Source organism: Lygodium microphyllum, chromosome 22, assembly GCF_053477565.2.
Source record: "Lygodium microphyllum isolate KBCC chromosome 22, Lygodium_microphyllum_v1.1.10, whole genome shotgun sequence".
NCBI classification, from domain to species: Eukaryota; Viridiplantae; Streptophyta; class Polypodiopsida; order Schizaeales; family Lygodiaceae; genus Lygodium; species Lygodium microphyllum.
This window is the reverse complement of record NC_141156.1, coordinates 51,507,937-51,526,116: the sequence shown is the minus strand read 5'-3', so window position 1 is coordinate 51,526,116 and position 18,180 is coordinate 51,507,937. Positions and strand designations below refer to the sequence as shown.

At 45.3% G+C, this 18,180-nt stretch overlaps 1 protein-coding gene across 3 annotated transcripts in view; it reads left to right on the top strand.

The window, feature by feature from the left end:
• Nucleotides 1-18,180, top strand: part of LOC148017142 (magnesium transporter MRS2-1-like) — a 64,515-nt gene that overhangs the window by 14,491 nt on the left and 31,844 nt on the right. The window lies entirely within an intron of this gene.

Below are 18,180 nucleotides of genomic sequence, written 5' to 3'. Positions count from 1 at the left end.
CCCCCCCCTATTGGGGTTTACTTGACTAAGAGACAAGGGTTTGATTCTTGGGTTTAGGTTGTGTGCCTCTTGCCTTTGATCAATACTCGTCATTAAAATAGCCAACCTTTTAACAATATTGATAGTACCTATTTTTCTTAGGCACATTTAACCATTTGGATTTGAGAGCAAATTGGGTGTTCTGTCTCATGGAGACGTGAAATTTTGAGATACTTTAATCTAACTGATAACATTTGATCAAATGTGCAAGGTTGTTTAGCACATGCAATGCCCATGGTAGTTATTTCATGGTAATAGGCCAAGGACCCCAAGGATGCAGTGGGTGTCAAAGGAAAAAGTTGTGATAACTTATGCCATATGGACTTTGGGGATTAGCTGGTGTCAATTTTAACCCTAGCATAGTTACTTGGCCAATAAGTGTTAATGGTGATACTAGGGACTAGCATTAATCTATTAATTAATGCCAGTCTAAGGGTCAAGAGAGGTGGGGACCACTCCAGGTTGCAAATGAGCTAGCCAATTTAATTATGGATAGGCACATTTAATTTTGGGCATGGTTAGAAGGGCTGAAATTAATTTTTAGGATGATTTAATTCTGAAAATTAATTAAATGATTGGATATTGCTGAAAAATCGATTTAGAAAGCTACCACTTGGCAAAAATACCCATGCAAACTGTGAAAACGTTTTTGAGGGTTGAGTCTTAAGCCATTCAATTAGTTTACAGCCTAGGAGAGAGAGGGAGGGAGTTGTTGGTCCATTTTCTGATCAGAGAACAACAATTTGCTGCAAAAGACAGCCATCTAGGGGCTTAAGAGAACAACAATTTGCTGCAGAAGACAGCCATCTAGGGGCTTACTAGGCAGAGGACACCAAGGAGACACCTTTCAAGGGCTGGCAACAACATTGCTGATTAGGTGACAGCATTTTGGAGGTGCTTGGCAATAGGTGAGTGCATTAAATGTAGGCTGGTGTAACCAGCCTTCCTTCTGTGGATGGGTGGTAAATCCCTGATTACAACTTAATTACAGTAGAAAACAATTAATGCAAATTTGAAAATATAAATTTACCTACTGATCTTGGATAATGCACACCCGATTGGCCCCAAAATTGGTGCCCCTTTTAGTATTCCTTTAGCTTTATTGAAGAAGAAGTTGATTTACAATGGGATTCTCCCGATCCCCTTCACAATCCAAACTCCCCTTGAAGTCCGTGTAAAATCAGAGTTTACAGCAAAAAGAATGTGCACAAGAGGGAGATGAGAGCTCAAAGTACAAGAACAAAATATTGCTTACTAAGTTACTCAAAGTACAACTTGGGTACACTCTGTCTCACACTTGATAGTGACCCATAGGCTGTTTATATAGCCTCTGCCAAGCTAGGGTTAGGGTTTTCCCGGCCCCTCAAGGCCGTTCACATCCATCTGCCCTCATAGACCCTTGCTTAGGATGAATTTCCATGCCTATATTGTAACACCCCCTCTCAATGCCAGGGTGGCATTGCATCACAAGATATGTTAAAGTTTGTTAACCCTCAGACGAACAAGGTGGGAAATCAAGAAAATCTAAAGTAGAAAATAAGGCCAAGGCAAAAGTGAAATGGGAGACGAAGGAGTGCCAGGAGAAATATGGAAACACAAGAAGTGCAAAAAAGTCCTGAATCAAGGAGAAAGACGCACAAGAAAAAGCGCAAGTCAATGCTTTTGTAAAAGAACACAAGGCGCACCATGATTTAGTTTAAGAGTATCGGGCTCTCACCAGTGCAAATTGTAAAGGTAGATGGACAGTAGGAAGGAAGCTAGGAAGATAGGAGGACATTGGAAAAAAGGACCTAGGCTATGGCCGGCCATGTAAAAAGGAGATGACCACCCAAATGGGATTTAGGGCTTTTGTATATAAAGTTGAAAGGTGAATGAGAAGCTCATTCTTGTGTATGGCCAAAAGTGGTTCTCTTCTTCTTCTTCTTCTTTTTCTTGTTCTTACTTGCTTGAGCTTGTGCTTGAGAGAGGGAGAGTTAGTGTGAGGGAGTGAGTGTGTGAGAGTGAGGGATGGTGGTGGAGAAGCTTTCCATCTTCTTCTCTCTTCTTCTCTTATTTTCTCTTCTCTTGTCTTGCTCGCAGCGATGGAGCTTGGAGCGTGGAGCTTGCTTGAAGCTTGCACTTGGATTGTGGAGCTATCGGAGTGCTTGGGAGAGGAGGAAACTCGATCGGGCATGGAGGTAAGCTCACTATACTCATAGGGATGGATAGCGCGTCAGCTATGTGAGAGGTAGCCATTAGTGCTTGGCTTGGAATGCTTGAAGTAATAAGCGGTCCGTGGGTCTTGATCGCCTCCATAAAGTTCCCCTCCTCAATCAAATGGGATGTCTTTATAAATCAGGCTACAAGGATATTCGTAGCTAGAGGATATTACAAGACTCAAAAGAGTCGGTCATCTGTGGATTGGGAGGCAAAGTTGGCCTCCAATTCCTTAGATACTGGTGGAACACTGGGACACTTAACTGGTGATATGCCTGGTATTTTTGCATTTGTTGCTTCATTTTGTCAGGTATTTCTTCAAGCAATTGCTTACAATATGCCCTTTTTTGTGACAGGAGCACTTAGTAGAAGTGGTATGGACTAACACTTGCTCATGGGAAGTGTTTGCTGACGTTCCTTTAGTATGGTTTCTCTTCTCTTCATCTAGGCAAGACTGGATGGTACTTGCCAAGGTTGGGTTTGGGATATTAGTTAGGGTAATCACAAGGGTTGGAAAAACCTTATTCACAGACTTTAGCAGGATGGCAATGGCATCTTTATCATGGATGGGTGCTTGAACGGAGGCAAGCTATGCCATAAGCCCCTTCATATGTGAAATAAACTTGCTTAAATCTTCTCCCTGTTTGTATTCCAAGCTGAAAAACTCAATCTTGAGAAATATCTTGGAGTTTTTCCCTGTAGCAACGTAGAGCCTTTCAAGCTCATCCCACTTTTCCTTGGCAGTGGAGAGTTGGTCAATATGATGAATTAAAGATTCATCTAAATGAAGCATGATAATGTCTTGAGCCCGTTTATCATCTTCTACATCAAGGGGATTGGATGGGTCAATTACGTTGGTTCCTTTTATGAAGGGCCAGTAGCCTCTTTCCATAATTTTGTATTTTACCAAGACTTGCCAAGGATGGAAATCTTTTCCATTAAATTTGCAAATTTGAGGCCTTACATCTGTATAGGCCATGGCCATTATAGGAAGGTCTTACCAATTGCCTTAAGCAATGGTAATGTCTAGTTCTTTACAGGTGGCCAAGTACAACTGAATAGCAGAACTGATAGCCAAGTTTTAAAGTTGTAGAGTTGACAACGGTTGGAATCATACATATGCAATATCTCAAGATAGGATTTAGGAGGTCCTGTTCTTCGAACAACCCTTGATTTAGGCTTTACTGTTTTTCTAGGTTTCAAGGAGGTGAGCTTTGATTGGACTTCAGGCTCTTCCCAATAATGTGGCCTATTAGAGGAGTTCTTGGTGGAGCACGGCTTATCGATCAACTCTATGCTCTTGGATGAATCAGAGGAGAGTACAATAACACTCATATCTCCGATGTATCAACAGACTAATATTGGGATATGGTCTATGTGTTTATAGTTGTACACATAGCCTTACAACCAAGCAAGAAGAGATAAATGTTATAAAGCACTTGATGGATTTAATTTTCTGATAAAAAACCAGATTGAGTCAATATCCAGCTAGCAACACGATTGTAAAATGCAACATTAGTGCTTACAAGCACTCATCTCAAAGTTTATGCCACTTGAGATGTATGATGTGAATTGTTTGATGAACTAAAGAGATCCAGCGAGGTTAAGAACTTTGAAATAGAGCTTTCAAACTTTCAACTAACTTTGGAGAAGATCAATCGGTGATTAGAATCATTGTTAGTGCTCTAAAATTGAAAATTTGAAGAATGGAAAAGCTTGAAGCTTCTTGGCTATGGCTGCCAGGAAATAGGCAGTTAGGGTTTGACTGATTGCAACCACCACAGGAGGAATTTCACGAAAACCTCTTAGAGGGAGATAGCCCACTGGGGGGGACTTTGAAAGCCCTATGGTGGCCAGGAAGATTGTGCTGCCTGCAGATCACGCCATGCACTGGAACTTCACGCTGCCCAATATTTGCGCCGTTTTCTAGAACTGAGCAATGCTGCCCTCCATGTCGACTAATCCTTGTGTTTCACATGCCATGATGAAGCGCCTTGTGTTGGAAAAGAGGTCCTCAGTCGAAATCAGGAGCTAAAATGCTCTCCTTTGGCTTCCCCAGGTCCTCCAAGGTTAGGGGGTCAAGCTGGCTATGGAGGTTGAAGACCCAAGATGAGAGAATGAAGCTTTTCTTGTGCACTTAGTGAAGCTGAGGTTAGAGGAAGCTAAAAGGATCAGAGGAGGCTTTGATACCATGTGTAAAATCAGAGTTTGCAGCAAGAAGAATGTGCACAAGAGGGAGATGAGAGCTCAAAGTACAAGAACAAAATTTTGCTTACTAAGTTGCTCAAAGTACAACTTGGGTACACTCTATCTCACACTTGATAGTGACCCATAAGCTATTTATATAGCCTCTACCAAGCTAGGGTTAGGGTTTCCCCTGCCCCTTAAGGCCATTCACATCCATCTGCCCTCATAGACCCTTGCTTAGGGTAAATTCCCATGCCTATATTGTAACAAAGTCTTCAATCTATTTTTTTCCTTGATTCGAGCACTTAATTGGCCTTTACCCACTTCATAGACAATGGAAATGCCCCAAATTCAATGGATGGCTAGTCCTCCACTTGAATTTAGTTGAAATTCACATTTAGCCCTGTTGAATGTAAGTCTTAAAGCTTCCAATTTCTAGCACGCTTCCCAAGGCTGCTGCTAAATCCTAATTCTGGCATAAATTAGGATTTGCAGCATAGAAATTTGCAAATTTTCAGCCTCCAAGGGTCCAAATGCTAAGATCTTCGAAGCAAGGCTGTGAAATGGCTGGGAGATGAGAGAGAAAGCTGTAGAGAGAGAAAATTTAGAGTTTTGTCGCGAAGAATGGCTGAAAATCAGTCAAATGCAGCTATTGCTCTGCCACAACAGCTTGTAGATGCAAAGAACTAAAGAAATCAGTCATTTACTGCTGCTGCTCTTTTTCAACAGCCTGTAGATGCTATCACCTACTGTTGATTGGTCTTCTCCTGCCCCTGGTTGTCTCAGAAGGTTCTTCAATGGCTGCGAATCAGACCAACAACATCTCCTCCCTCTCTTTTGTAAGTTGAATATACTAAAAATGTCTCTCTCTAGCCTTTAAAGATGTTTTTCAGTCTTGCATGGGTATTTTTGACAAGTGATAGCCTTCCCAAATGGTTTTTTCAGCACTATCCATAATTGAATATTAATTTTCAGTCTTTGAATACTAAAAATTAATCTAATAATTATTTTGGTGCCTTGAAAAATAATTTGACTAGCCAATAATTAAATTGGCTAGGCAACTTCCATTCCCGAGTCTCTGCGCCATCTTTGACAATCAGATTGGTATTAGGTACCATTAAACACCACTTCTTTAGTATCACCAACTGACATTTATAGCCAAATGAATGACCTAGGCCAACAACTGGCACTAGATACCACCAAGTACCTGTGCGGCATAACTTATAGCAACTTTTGCCTTGACATCCCATGATTTCTTCAGGTCTCGGGCTCGTAAATTTACTTTAATCCCAGTTGCACCTCACATGTGCAACATTTACTTAATCATGTGATTAAAAATTAATCCACATGTTAAGTGAGGTTTCAGAAATACATGTCCTCATGATAGCCCTTCCCCTTGAAATCGTTCTCGATTGCACTACCAAATGCATCAAAAGCAAAGTACTACATTGGAATTTCCATAGGGCATCATAGTCAACACAACATTGCGCACTATTGTTCAACCATTCCATATGCCTAACATATGTTGAAAATTACCAGCCAACATAACATAGCATAAGACTCAAAGAATCTCAAAAACATTGTCAGATTATCATGTGACATGTCCATTTCTCGTGAGCTTAAATCATCTAGCAAAACCAAACCATAGTATAGCGAACCAAGCATAAACCATGGCTGAAACATCAATGGCATCATAACATATGTTGTTGTCCATGGAACTAGATGTAAACCATTGAAAATTGAGCATAATCTGATGATAAACTGATCACTTGCTGATTTGAGAATTGATCACAAATTACTGCAAATGTGACCCCAAACTGATCACAAACTCATTGCAAAAAATGACCAACAATTAGTGCAAAAAATGATGCACAAATGATCCAAAAAGTGACCATAAATGGTTCTCAAGCTAATTAAAAACTGAGCTGAAACAGATCAGAATTTTTGTCTCAAAATTGAGGCAAAATTCATGCCAAATTGATCATAAGCTGATGCAAAAGTATAGTTCCAGTGTCCGGGTGAAACTCATACTTATCTGCATACATCTCACAGTGACTAGTACACTAAGTAGTGATCTCATGGCAAACATATTGTCAGTGCAATACCTTGGATGCATGGTGAATACATCCGAGATCCACTACATATGAGAGTTGTCCATAACTGGAGGAGGGGAAGTGCTTGTCAAAAGATGACGTACCAGCGAGACAGTAGGGTTCGCGGGGAGGAACACGGAGTGAACTCGGCAAACATGGAGAAGAGAAGAGAAGAGAGAAGAAACTCTGAAAAATGAAATGATGAAGTTTTGAATCATGAAGTGAATGTGATACAAAGGAACAAGGGTGCCGTAACACAAGGAAGATGATGAAGACAGCGACGAACCACGAACCGCAATGTCCTCTTGAAGGGGTGTGAGGGTAGTGGAGAGGCTGGAGAGAAGTGGTGACGGACTGAATGAATTAGCCGTGAGGAATGAATGAGAGAGTGGCCTATAAATAGGCATAGTCAGTCTAGGATGACGTTCCTTTTTGGGGCTGCAAACCCTAAACGCAAAACGCAAAAACACAAAAATGCAAATTGCGGGTGAGGGTTTCTTAACACCCCTTCTCAGGCCCAAAAAGGGGAACAAGAGAAGAGTGAGGTGGAGATGCAATGCTACATGCTAAAGAATGCTCATGCAGTAGGTGCCACTTGGACAGTATCCCTCGGGGGAAAATTATTCACTTGCCCAAGCGTCCTAGTACAAAGATGATGAAATCATGCAATGCATAGGAGAAATGTCGGACTTTGTGTGGTGCCGAGAACCATAAGGATATGCATGTACTTGATCTCGGGAGGTGGCTCCATGCTGACCAAGGGACGAAGAAGATCCACCCTGTAATCTGAGAATACCACTTGAAAGGAGACCTTTGAAGATAGTGAGGAGACTGGATGAGCTATAGAACCCGAAACTCAATCTCGGTAGAGAACCACTAGCTTTGTGACTCCATGCTGGAAGGAATACGAAGGCATAGCCGCCAAGTCGCTGCTGAAGATCCAAGGGCACCGATCTAGGTAGATTCTCTTGATCCTGGGTATAAGTAGAGAAAATGACTGCTAGATTGGCCCGTTGAGGTTCTAGGGTCTCTGTTTCTCTCTGTTCGGGTATGGGCTTTTGGTTGCTCTTTTACAAGTGAGGATCCATGCTCGTGTAGAGCCATTATTACACTAGGGTCTAATTTGGAGGACCTGTCACGACGCGCGTTTTCCCTCCAACCTACTTGGGGGAGGTGCGGAGGGGGCAAAGCCCTCTCTGCGGGGGTCTGGGGGGGGACAGTCCCCCTCCGGCCCGCAGGGCCGTTACGGTAAAAGCCATGCACAATTTGGAGGACTGTCTATGGCCAAATTTTGAACTACGTGCTCTAAATTTTAGCCCGGTGATGGATCTGTGATGTGCCTTTAGCTCTACGTAGCCTTTGGGGTCAATCTCGGGGTTTAGATGTGTCAAAATTTGTGTTCGAGACACTTGTCCGATTTTGACAGTTTTCTGTCCGATTCTCAGATGTCCGATTTTCAGGAGTCCGATTATCAGAATCGGATGTCCGATTTTGGGTTGGTCCGTTCGGCCCCGTGGTCCGATTTTGGTCACATCCGATTCTGGGAGTCGGATCGAAAAGTGGTCCGATTTTCAAAGTGGTCCGATTCTGGGAATCGGATCGGACAGGGTGGTCCGATTTTGGACTGGTCCGATTCTACGATTCGGACAGGGGTGGGCCCGATTTTCTCGATCGGACAAGGCGTCCGATCGGACAGGTTGGTCCGAGTGGTCCGAGTCCCAAAATCGGACGGGTTGGTCTGATCAGACGGTTGTCTGAACGTCTGATTCTCAAAATCGAACGTCCAATTCTGAGGCTCGGACATTGAATCGGGTATTCGATTCCGCCAACCCGAACGCACTTTCGAGCATGAAATCGTCCAAAATCTTAAGGTATTGCTTATTGTAAGCTACAAGATTCCACAGGAATGATGCTGGAGTGATGGGGAAGAAATCTATATACCTGGGATAGCCAATAAACTCCCAAATGCAAATCAGCAAACGAATCAAACCCTTATGCCTTGTTATGATAGCAGAAACCCTGATGCTTGTTTTTCTTATTTTTCTTTTTTTTTTCCTACCCTAATGTACCCAAATCACAAAGTAAATACCTACACTACTTCATTCCACAACATAAATCTCAAGAAAGCAAAAAACCTACTTGCCAAGGAGATCGAATAACATCTTCAACCCTCTCCCTTCCTACCTATCTCAACCACCGGTTCGGGGGAAACCCCTTACTTTGATGCTCGATTCGAAGCGCGCAAGCGCTCAAGGCTTGAATCCGTTGGTCTCGGCAACGGAACCAAAATGTGGGAGCTTTTACTCAACCACCAAGACCCATGGACCGCTTATTGTTTCAAGCGTTCCAAGCCGAGCACTAATGGCTACCTCTCACATAACCGACGCGCCATCCATATCTAAGGGTGTAGTGAGCTTACCTCCGTGCCGTTCGAGTTACCTCCTCTTCCGCGCACTCCGGTAGCTTCACAATCCAAGTGCAAGCTTCAAGCAAGCTCCATCCTCAAGCTCCACGCTCCAAGCTCCATTGCTGCGAGCAAGACAAGAGGAGAAGAGAAGAGAAGAAGAGAGGAGAAGATGGAGAGCTTCTCCTCCTCGGTCCCTCACCCTCACACACTCACTTCCTCACACTCTCACACTCCCTCTCTCAAGCACAAGCTCAAGCAAGCAAGAACAAGAAGAAGAAGAAGAAGAGGAGAGCTACTTTTGGCCACACACAAGAATGAGCTTCTCATTCACTTTTCAACTTTATATACAAAACCCTATTCCCTTTTGGGCGGTCATCCCCTTTTCCTCTTTTTTACATGGCCGGCCGTAGCCTAGGCCCTTTTTCCCATTGTCCTTCTATCTTCCTAGATTCCTTTCCATCGCCCGTCTACATTTACAAATTACACGGGTGAGAGCCCGGCGCTCCTTGAATTAAACCATGATGCGCTTGCGCTCTTTTACAAAAGTTTGACTTGCGCTTTTCCTTGTGCGCCTTTCTCCCTTATTTAGGACTCTTCTCCTTGTGAGTCTTTGTCTTCCATTTCTCTTTGCCTTGGCCTTTGTCTTTGTCTTCTGCTTTAGCTTTTTTGGATTTTTCACCTTCGTTCGTTTGAGGCCTTCACTCAACCGCCAAGACCCACGGACCGCTTATTGTTTCAAGCGTTCCAAGCCGAGCACTAATGGCTATCTCTCACATAACCGACGCGCCATCCATATCTAAGGGTGTAGTGAGCTTACCTCCGTGCCGTTCGAGTTACCTTCTCTCCCGCGCTCTCCGGTAGCTCCACGATCCAAGTGCAAGCTTCAAGCAAGCTTCATCCTCAAGCTCTACGCTCCAAGCTCCATTGCCACGAGCAAGAGAAGAGAAGAGAAGAGAAGAGAAGAAGAGAGGAGAAGATGGAGAGCTTCTCCTCCTCGGTCCCTCACCCTCACACACTCACTCCCTCACACTCTCACACTCCCTCTCTCAAGCACAAGCTCAAGCAAGCAAGAACAAGAAGAAGAAGAAGAAGAGGAGAGCTACTTTTGGCCACACACAAGAATGAGCTTCTCATTCACTTTTCAACTTTATATACAAAACCCTAAATCCCTTTTCGGCGGGCATCCCTTTTTTCTTTTTTTTACATGGCCGGCCGTAGCCTAGGCCCTTTTTCCCATTGTCCTTCTATCTTCCTAGATTCCTTTCCATCGCCCATTTACATTTACAAATTGCACGGGTGAGAGTTCGGCGCTCCTTGAATTAAACCATGATGCGCTTGCGCTCTTTTACAAAAGTTTGACTTGTGCTTTTCCTTGTGCGCCTTTCTCCCTTACTTAGGTTTCTCTTTGCGTTGGCCTTTGTCTTTTTCTTCTGCTTTAGCTTTTCTGGATTTTCCACCTTCGTTCATTTGAGGGTTAACATTACCCCCCTCCTAGACGAGTGCCAATCCCATGGCACTCACCGTTGTAGGTAGTAGGCGTTAGCATGCACCGAAGACGTGGGTGGCAAGGACGTCTGCGGTTGCCATGATGGAGTGTTGGTAGTGGTGGGGAGGAAGGTCGTTGGGGGCACGTTGGTGGGTTAAGTGGTAGGTGGTAGGGCAAGGGGAGTTGGTGGTAGGGCTGTTCTTTGAGGGGGTTGTACTGATGGAGTACAAGTGGCGGTTTGTTTAGGGATTCTGTACATGATGATTCTTGGCAGGCTTACAGGGTGATAAGGATAGGAATTCAGAGTTGAGTGTTAATGAACACAACACCACCTTCGTTGGAGTCTTGAATATCTGCAATTGGAAAACCTCTCATGTGGTCTCTCCTTAAGGGGTAGTGCTAGTCTTCTTATCGTGCACAAGACATATTTTGATTAGTTTGGGAGACACGTCGAACTCTAAGCAAGCCTGGAGTATTGTCTTGCACTTGAGGACCCAAACTGTGTATATACTTCGGTGCAGATATTATGTGAGTGCTCGTGCATACTTAGATATTACGTAGCTAGAAGACCGCGGATTAGTTTTTCGTAACAATGCGTGGATGAAGCAAAGTTGTCCATGTTGAGAAGAAGTACACGTGAAGGTATATGAGACATCCTTTGCATTGTGACTACACGACGTAGCATAATTGAATACAGGGACACCGCACTTTTGGTAGCTGGAAGCTATTGGACTCGCTTGATGAGGACGGTGTACTTTTCATGGCCAATCGTGCGGTGCTTACCACCACTGATTGCAACGGTACTAAGGCAGAGTGTAAGAGAGAAATGTGCAAGTGGGTCAGGGTGACAGGTCTAACCATAGGCGAGACAAGCTCCCTAGGTATGTCCTGCCCTTGATGTGCCCTGAACAATTGTGGGTGATGCTAAAGGGCTAGGGGACTAGGGATGGAGCCAGTCGACCAAGGTCACTGGACGTACCTAATTTGAGGACCCCTAGGTGCTATGCTATGATTGTGGGTGCTTCTTATCTTTTCGTTCGTTTCTTTTTTTTTCTCTCTTTTTTTTTTCTTTTTTTTTGCTTTTTTTTCTTGTGTTTCTTTCTTTCTTTCTTTCTTTCGTTTTGTTCTTTTTTTTTTTTTTTTTTTGGGACTTGCTTGAGTACAACCATTACAATATGTTGAGGCTATTAGCCTTTCAATGGGTTGGAAAATGTCAAGCTTCGAAGGCTTAGGAAATGGATATTACAGTGATGATTGTGCCCTAGCCTCGTTGTTAGAGAAGCAGTTGTTGAGATGGGGAGATACACTTGAGATATTGCAAACCTCCTTGCGACACACGCGATGTTGATACAATTGAGGTAACGACTGCCGTGAGCCAACTATAGAGCTTGACCCAGAAAGAGAGTGTAGCCCATGAATATGCTTTGGGCCATGCGATGTGGGCGGTCGGCAAGGGTGATTTTTGCTTTCGGCAGCGTGGCTTTGCCGCGGCTCTTTGTGGGGTCGATGGTCTTGCGGTGATCGGGCGTTGAACACTTTCGCACAAAGATCTGCATCATCCTGCATCCACTCGTCACTTCATGAGAGTACATGCATGGTATATGCCGCAACTATAATAAACCAGTGCAACGCAAGGAGACATCACTTATCTGAATTCTATGGTGTTGACTTAGATATTTATCACCTGCGCTTGATTAGCTTTTTCTTTTGCTAAAGACGTGAAATACATTAAACGTAGATAAGAAAAGTTCGTACAATTGGGGAACATGTCAACACTTAACCATTTGAAGACAAAGAGTCCTGGCCAGGTAGCTTTTAATAAGCCTTTATACAACATGGGGCTACTCTATTTGTATGAGGCGGGGCGAGTCTGGGTGGTCGGGCGATTGGGGCTCTGCTGGTGCGGGGCTCCCGTGGGGTTGGGCAGGGAACATGTCGGCCGGGACATGAATGGTGTAGTCCCGGGCCGCCACCATTTCCAAAATGCCTCTAAATAGTTCATTGAATTCTTCCCTGTCTTGAGCTGCCCTTTCTGCCCTTGAGCATCTGGTGCCCGAGCGTACGTTGGGGGTCCGTGCCACTGGTGTTGCCACATTGTGTGCGCCTCCTTGAGCGTCCACTCCCCTGGCCCGCGGCTTCTTCGGCCTCCGTCCGGGGCAGTGTCGCTTAGGGCCGCATTTCTTGGCGTACCTTTTAAGAGTGGGCACGTAGTGCACCGGCGGAGGGGCATGTGCTGCATGTTCCCGTCAGCTGCGGAGAGCATCCTTGCAAGCTAGCTGCCCTTGGTTCTCCATGTTTTCCTTGCGGGGGGCCTGTAAGATGCGAATCAAGGATTAGGATTTGTCACATGATAAGACCATTCATATGTAAGGGATTATAGTGCAGGTTATCAAGCGCATAGGACGAGAAGGGGAGGGGTGGGGCATGCAGTGCTTGTTGTAGAGGGATGGCCCCCGTGATGTATATTTAGCCTCCTGCCATTAGCAGATCTTGGTTCACGCTGAGTTACGTCGGCTGGCGGTCATGGATTTAGGCAGGGCTCCTCCTCGGAAGGATAGACCGGAAAGGGAAGAAGGTGTATAGAAAGGGACTACACCCTGTCTACACTATCAGAGTTGTTGGTCAAGGCTTCCTATGGCGGTAATGTGGGTTGCATGCCCTTCACTTGGAGGTGGGGATGGTCACACGGCTTTTAAATGCGTGATGAGAGGAGGACTTGAGAAGCTTAGCTTGTTAGACTCAACTCTTCTCCCTGCGCTTGACTATCATTGCTTGTGTGTGTTGATATTGTTTATACACAGTGACACAAAAATCAGTGTTTATTTATATACATATTTATGAATCCATGTCACTTCACGAGGATAAGAACCAATTGTAGAACTTGGGGTTGTACTGGAGCGTGGCACACGCATCCAGCACTCGTGGCAGCTTACTTAGTACCGATAGATATTTTGCCACATCAAGCAGCATGGACCCTTGTCCGAGTCTACTGGCAACATGTAGCTCCTCCTCAGTGAGAACCTTATCAAACAGAGAGTTGAGCTCACAACATAGGCACATTCTACATTATACTCCCTCTTCCATTTGGATTGTCCATTGGTATACTAGTTGCACTTTGACTTCCATTGGTCAATACCAAATGATTTTCAAGACCTAGACTCAAATTTAGGTTTGTTCTAGATGCATACACTTGTAAGCACGACTCTACCTCCTCTTCTCATGTAATAGTAGTGTCTATATCAACGAGAGAAACACTACTCAACTACACTTGGATATTGAAGTCTAATCAATGTAAAAAGTACTATAGTTGGGCAATATGTGAAAGCCAAGTCTGTACCCCGAATGGCAGTCATCACTCGAAGGGAAGTTGGTGCCACATAGGTTGGGTCCCTTTGGGATCGCCATTTGGCCAATCGCTTCTCAGAGACTGTCATGATCTGAGCCCCTAGTTCGGCCATTACAACGCGGTGTTCGCACCAATGCTGCTTAAATTGACTCTGGCCTGTTGACAGTCGCTTTAGTTGCTCTATGTCTACAAGATTCGGTCGGCAGAGCACTTCATTGAACGTGACGGTTAAGCGTAGTTCGTCAGCCTCCTCGTCAGAGATGAGTCGCATGCGTTCATGTAAGAGCTTGTTATAGTGCTCGTCAAGATGTTCTTGCTCTTCCCAAGATAAGGGGAATGGTAAGTATTCTTCGAGCTGCTCCTTAGGGAATGCGCCCATGTCCGCAAGGACGTAGACACATGCGAACACTTTGAGCTTAGCATCCAACTCAGTTAAGCATTCTGTGACACTTCTATGTTCAACGAAGGCTTGCTCGGTTGCTATCTCATGCAAAGTTCTAAGAGTTTCCTTAGGCTTTAGCATAGCTGGGGGCTCAGGCCTAGATGAGCAAGATTGGTCAATGCTAGGATTGCTTATGCTCTCAGGGATTGTGCGTTTTTCCTGAGGTTTTCCTGCTATTTTGTCATGGTTCTTCTCGGATGTGATTGGTATAGATTTGTCACCCTGTTGTGACGACATTGTATCCACTCTTGATTGGTCGATGTGAGTTCTATTGTCGGTGGATTGAGTGTTGAAAGCAACTGTTGATGGCAACGGCTGCTTTTGATTTTTCAGAGCACACAGATGTGACTGAGGTTTCACCGCTATTAGGAGAGACATCAATGGGTTCATTGGTAGATGGACTTGATGCTTTATTCCCTAGCTCTCCATCGCTCTTGGTCTCAATGCTCTTGGGGTCCACAACCACCTGTGATTGCTATTGTCTTCGTTGTTTTCTCCTCTTTTTTCTAGTCAGTGAAGGTGCATCTCTCAATGACTCAGGACCCTGGGCTAGGTCAATCGTTGATGTGCTTGGTTGGGCCTCAACATTCTCTTTCTCTAGTGTGTCCTTATGGGACATGGCCGTGGCCTGCTGAATAGCCTCGCTAGGTTGTGAGAGTACAACTACCTCCCTTTTCGAAGAGTCTATCTCTTCAGCCAACTCCCTTGAGTTTAACTCCTCCAGCCTAGGCTTTAGGTACTTTGAAAGTGCTGGAGCTGTCGAGGAAGTTGGTTGTGACACCTCCTCCACAGGTAAACCACTAAGGACACGTTCCGCAAGGGGTGTTGTCACGGCCAAAGATTGTGACTGTTGTGGTCCCTGATTGGAAGTAGTGGTGGCTAGTTCAGTGGACTGGCTACCATTGGTAGACTGCGGTGTTAAGTCCTTGGGCAGATCAGAAGTGGCCATGCCTTTTGTTGCCCTTTGCACATTCACTTGTGTAGGTTGAGCAGCGGCACGAGGCTGCTGCTGCCGTGTTTCCCGTGTCCATTTAGGTGAAGAGGATGTAGGAGATTTGGGACTCCTACGTGGGCTTGGCACTGACTGGAGAATTTGCTCGTGATTGTTAGATGATTCTGTCATTAGCTTTGTTGAGCAATCAGCCTTATCATGAGCAATGTTGTGCCTGTGGTGCTCATTATCCTCTTGGGAAGTCAAAGGCTCCTTGGGCACTAGTGGACCTTGTGCACGCTCGACAGTTACCTCTGATATCTGCTTGCTAAGCTCGCTAGACTGAGGATCTACTTTTTGATAGGTCATGTTTGGCTTCTTGATTTCAATCGTGAGGGGCTCAATCACTCCAATATTTTTGGTTCGAGACGTGGATTTTCGTTTAGGTTTTCCCCTACACCTCTTTGCTTTTGACATAATTTGGGCTTCTGATAGAGGTGGTTTAGCAGGGGGTTTTGGTACCCAAATCCATCGGTTGCCTGCATAATACCCTTGAGCACGAAGCAACGCCTTGGATATCCATCGTGGCATTGTGCTAGCTCTCCATCGATGCCTTCGTCTATAAGGCTTGGGTTTCTTTCATGGTCTTCTACGATATTTGTAAGTCCAAACCCTATCCCTGGCCTTGTCTCCCGACCTTTTTGTTTCAAGTATGGCCTCACTCACTAGTTCTCTTCGTTCAACCTGCGCTTGCATCAACTCCTCCCACAACTCCTTACTCTCATTACTAGGCTTGGCTGTTACGTCAGCGCCTTTCTTGCCTTTCCCCAGAGGTTCGATGAGGTCACCCTTGCTAAAGGTTGTGACTATCCTCACACCCGGTAGCGTCAGGTGTATCCTCTGAGCTGCGTAGTCGGCCTCACATTTGGTCACCCTTTTGAAGGGTCTTCCTAGGAGGGTTTCTTTCCCGTAGCTAGCACTATTTGGAGGAACATGAAATAGGATAGGCAAGCTTTCCGTTTCAATTGTCGCAAGGATTTTGCACTTCCCTATGAGTGCTTGTGGGTGTCCCCCATAAGGGCTAAGAGTTGCACTAGTCGGTGTGAGCTCTGGTTGGCCTAGCAGGGTCCATGATTCTTAGGTCAAGATGTTAAAATCTGCTCCTTCATCAATCAGAGCATCGATAGTATGCTCTCTTTTCGCGGTGAGTTTGACCCTAAGATAGGCAGGTGGTACTATGTCTTCATCTTCCGGGTCTTGGCTTGTAAATTTAAGCCTTCTGACAGATGCCTTTGAGTCCCTAACTGCACAGTCAGACGTGGATTCTCTACTGAGGTCTTGGGTCATTTGTGCAGCGCTGCTCAAGGTACATCTATCGTCAGGACTGTCATGTCTAATCATCCTTGCATTGATAGCTTGATGATGTTGCATTTTGCTTCTACTAGACACAGTTTGAACACAATGTACATGTGTTCTTGTGGTGTGGCCTTTTTGCCCTAGATGGCTAGATTGGCCCGTTGAGGTTCTAGGGTATCTGTTTCTCTCTGTTTGGGTATGGGCTTTTGGTTGCTCTTTTACAAGTGAGGATCCATGCTCGTGTAGAGCCATTACTACACTAGGGTCTAATTTGGAGGACCTGTCACGACGCGCATTTTCCCTCCAACCTACTTGGGGGAGGTGCGGAGGGGGCAACCTCTGCGGGGGTCCGGGGGGGGTAGTCCCCCCCGGCCCGCAGGGCCGTTACGGTAAAAGCCATGCACAATTTGGAGGACTGTCTATAGCCAAATTTTGAACTACGTGCTCTAAATTTTAGCCCGGTGATGGATCTGTGATGTGCCTTTAGCTCTACGTAGCCTTTGGGGTCAATCTCGGGGTTTAGATGTGTCAAAATTTGTGTTCGAGACACCTGTCTGATTTTGACAGTTTTCTGTCTGATTCTCAGATGTCCGATTTTCAGGAGTCCGATTATCAGAATCGGACGTCCGATTTTGGGTTGGTCCGTTCGGCCCCGTGGTCCGATTTTGGTCACATCCGATTCTAGGAGTCGGATCGAAAAGTGGTCCGATTTTCAAAGTGGTCCGATTCTAGGAATCGGATCGGACAAGGTGGTCCGATTCTGGACTGGTCCGATTCTACGATTCGGACAGGGGTGGGTCCGATTTCCTCGATCGGACAAGGCGTCCGATTAGACAGGTTGGTCCGAGTGGTCCGAGTCCCAAAATCGAACGGGTTGGTCTAATCGGACGGTTGTCCGAACGTCCGATTCTCAAAATCGGACACTGAATCGGGTATCTGATTCTACCGACCCGAACGCACTTTCAACTTTATATACAAAACCCTAAATCCCTTTTGGGCGGTCATCCCCTTTTCCTCTTTTTTACATGGTCGGCCGTAGCCTAGGCCCTTTTTCCTATTGTCCTTCTATCTTCCTAGATTCCTTTCCATCGCCCGTCTACATTTACAAATTGCATGGGTGAGAGCCCGGCGCTCCTTGAATTAAACCATGATGCGCTTGCGCTTTTTTACAAAAGTTTGACTTGCGCTTTTCCTTGTGCGCCTTTCTCCCTTATTTAGGACTCTTCTCCTTGTGCGTCTTTGTCTTCCGTTTATCTTTGCCTTGGCCTTTGTCTTTGTCTTCTGCTTTAGCTTTTCTAGATTTTCCACCTTCGTTCGTTTGAGGGTTAACATGGGCCGTGGAAGCCACTGTACCCGGAAGTGGGTGAAGAAAACCTCCACATAGGGGAGTGGTCTCCAGGAGGGCTTATCGCCTCATAAGGTCTTAGAGCCTCTGTGTGCTCAAAAGGACTTAGTGCGTGTCGGGTGCGTCTTATTGCCTTGAGCATAATACTTTGATAGCCGATGCAGAACGATCTTCGTGGCCTAGAAAGGAGAGGTGGCAGGAGTGCGTAGTGGAAGACGCATATACTTCGGAGGGGTGGGGAGCAAAGGTCGATGTCGACAGCCTACGGTGGGATGGCCGTTCGTGCCGCAGTAGAAACACCCAGTAGAAGAGAAATCTATCGGGGGAGACGCCATGGTACCGGTGTGGTAAA